We start from the raw sequence: 3,307 nt of genomic DNA, 5'->3' as shown, positions 1-3,307 counted from the left end.
GGCAACAGCAGTTAGGTAGGGGGCAACAGCAGTTAGGTAGGGGGCAACAGTTAGGTATGGGGCAGTTAGGTAGGGGGCAGGTAGGGGCAGCAGCAGTTAGGTAGGGGGCAACAGCAGTTAGGTAGGGGCAACAGCAGTTAGGTAGGGGGCAGCAGCAGTTAGGTAGGGGCAACAGCAGTTAGGTAGGGGGCAGCAGCAGTTAGGGGACAACAGCAGTTAGGTAGGGGGCAACAGCAGTAGTGGGGCAACAGCAGTTAGGTAGGGGCAACAGCAGTTAGGTAGGGGGCAACAGCAGTTAGGTAGGGGGCAACAGCAGCAGTTAGGTAGGGGGCAGCAGCAGTTAGGTTAGGTAGGGGGCAACAGCAGTTAGGTAGCAGCAGCAGTTAGGTAGGGGGGTAGGGGCAGCAGCAGTTAGGTAGTGGGGCAGCAGCAGTTAGGTAGGGGGCAACATCAGTTAGGTAGGGGCAACATCAGTTAGGTAGGGGGCAACATCAGTTAGGTAGGGGCAACATCAGTTAGGTCAGTTCGGGGCAACATCAGTTAGGTAGGGGGCAAGTTAGGTTGGGGGCAACATCAGTTAGGTAGGGGGCAACATCAGTTAGGTAGGGGCAACATCAGTTAGGTAGGGGCAATATCAGTTAGGTAGGGGGCAACATCAGTTAGGTAGGGGGCAACAGCAGTTAGGTAGGGGGCAACAGCAGTTAGGTAGGGGGCAACAGCAGTTAGGTAGGGGCAACAGCAGTTAGGTAGGGGGCAACAGCAGTTAGGTAGGGGGCAGCAGCAGTTAGGTAGGGGCAACAGCAGTTAGGTAGGGGGCAACATCAGTTAGGTAGGGGGCAACAGCAGTTAGGTAGGGGCAACAGCAGTTAGGTAGGGGCAGCAGCAGTTAGGTAGGGGGCAACAGCAGTTAGGTAGGGGGCAACAGCAGTTAGGTAGGGGACAACAGCAGTTAGGTAGGGGGCAACAGCAGTTAGGTAGGGGGCAACAGCAGTTAGGTAGGGGGCAACAGGAGTTAGGTAGGGGGCAACAGCAGTTAGGTAGGGTGCAACAGCAGTTAGGTAGGGGGCAACAGCAGTTAGGTAGGGGCAGCAGCAGTTAGGTAGGGGGCAGCAGCAGTTAGGTAGGGGGCAGCAGCAACAGCAGTTAGGTAGGGTTAGGCAACAGCAGTTAGGTAGGGGGCAACAGCAGTTAGGTAGGGGGCAGCAGCAGTTAGGTAGGGGGCAACAGCAGTTAGGTAGGGGGCAACATCAGTTAGGTAGGGGGCAACAGCAGTTAGGTAGGGGCAACAGCAGTTAGGTAGGGGGCAGCAACAGCAGTTAGGTAGGGGGCAACAGCAGTTAGGTAGGGGGCAACATCAGTTAGGTAGGGGGCAACAGCAGTTAGGTAGGGGACAACAGCAGTTAGGTAGGGGGCAACAGCAGTTAGGTAGGGGCAACAGCAGTTAGGTAGGGGGCAACAGCAGTTAGGTAGGGGGCAACAGCAGTTAGGTAGGGGGCAACAGCAGTTAGGTAGGGTAGGGGGCAACAGCAGTTAGGTAGGGGGCAACAGCAGTTAGGTAGGGGGCAACAGCAGTTAGGTAGGGGCAACAGCAGTTAGGTAGGGGGCAGCAGCAGTTAGGTAGGGGCAACAGCAGTTAGGTAGGGGCAACAGCAGTTAGGTAGGGGGCAACAGCAGTTAGGTAGGGGGCAACAGCAGTTAGGTTAGGGGGGCAACAGCAGTTAGGTAGGGCAACAGCAGTTAGGTAGGGGGCAACAGCAGTTAGGTAGGGGCAACAGCAGTTAGGTAGGGGGCAACAGCAGTTAGGTAGGGGGCAACAGCAGTTAGGTAGGGGGCAACAGCAGTTAGGTAGGGGCAACAGCAGTTAGGTAGGGGCAACAGCAGTTAGGTAGGGGGCAACAGCAGTTAGGTAGGGGGCAACAGCAGTTAGGTAGGGGGCAACAGCAGTTAGGTAGGGGCAACAGCAGTTAGGTAGGGGCAACAGCAGTTAGGTAGGGGGCAACAGCAGTTAGGTAGGGGGGCAACAGCAGTTAGGTAGGGGCAGTTGGTAGGGGGCAACAGCAGTTAGGTAGGGGGCAACAGCAGTTAGGTAGGGGCAACAGCAGTTAGGTAGGGGGCAACAGCAGTTAGGTAGGGGCAACAGCAGTTAGGTAGGGCAACAGCAGTTAGGTAGGGGCAGCAGCAGTTAGGTAGGGGGCAACAGGGTAGCAACAGCAGTTAGGTAGGGGGCAGGAGCAACAGCAGTTAGGTAGGGGGCAACAGCAGTTAGGTAGGGGGCAACAGCAGTTAGGTAGGGGTTAGGTAACAGCAGTTAGGTAGGGGCAACAGCAGTTAGGTAGGGGCAACAGCAGTTAGGTAGGGGGCAACAGCAGTTAGGTAGGGCAACAGCAGTTAGGTAGGGGGCAACAGCAGTTAGGTAGGGGCAGCAGCAGTTAGGTAGGGGGCAACAGCAGTTAGGTAGCAGGGGCAACAGCAGTTAGGTAGGGGGCAACAGCAGTTAGGTAGGGGCAACAGCAGTTAGGTAGGGGCAACAGCAGTTAGGTAGGGGGGGGCAGCAGCAGTTAGGTAGGGGGCAACAGCAGTTAGGTAGGGGGCAACAGCAGTTAGGTAGGGGGCAGGGGGTAGCAGGGCAACAGCAGTTAGGTAGGGTGCAACAGCAGTTAGGTAGGGGGCAGCAGCAGTTAGGTAGGGGGCAGCAGCAGTTAGGTAGGGGGCAGCAGCAGTTAGGTAGGGGGCAGCAGCAGTTAGGTAGGGGGCAACAGCAGTTAGGTAGGGGGCAACAGCAGTTAGGTAGGGGCAACAGGTTAGGTAGGGGGCAACAGCAGTTAGGTAGGGGCAGCAGCAGTTAGGTAGGGGGCAACAGCAGTTAGGTAGGGGCAACATCAGTTAGGTAGGGGGCAACAGCAGTTAGGTAGGGGGCAGCAGTTAGGTAGGGGGCAACATCAGTTAGGTAGGGGGCAACATCAGTTAGGTAGGGGGCAACATCAGTTAGGGGGCAACATCAGTTTGTTAGGGGCAACATCAGTTAGGTAGGGGCAACATCAGTTAGGTAGTAGTTTAGGTAGGGGGCAACATCAGTTAGGTAGGGGCAACATCAGTTAGGTAGGGGGCAACAGCAGTTAGGTAGGGGGCAACATCAGTTAGGTAGGGGCAACATCAGTTAGGTAGGGGCAACATCAGTTAGGTAGGGGGCAACATCAGTTAGGTAGGGGGCAACATCAGTTAGGTTGGGGGCAACATCAGTTAGGTAGGGGGCAACATCAGTTAGGTAGGGGCAACATCAGTTAGGTAGGGGGTTAGGTAGGGGCAA

Source organism: Oncorhynchus gorbuscha, unplaced genomic scaffold (assembly GCF_021184085.1).
Source record: "Oncorhynchus gorbuscha isolate QuinsamMale2020 ecotype Even-year unplaced genomic scaffold, OgorEven_v1.0 Un_scaffold_525, whole genome shotgun sequence".
Lineage (NCBI taxonomy): Eukaryota > Metazoa > Chordata > Actinopteri > Salmoniformes > Salmonidae > Oncorhynchus > Oncorhynchus gorbuscha.
The sequence above is the reverse complement of the archived record's forward strand: the minus strand, read 5'-3'. Positions refer to the sequence as shown.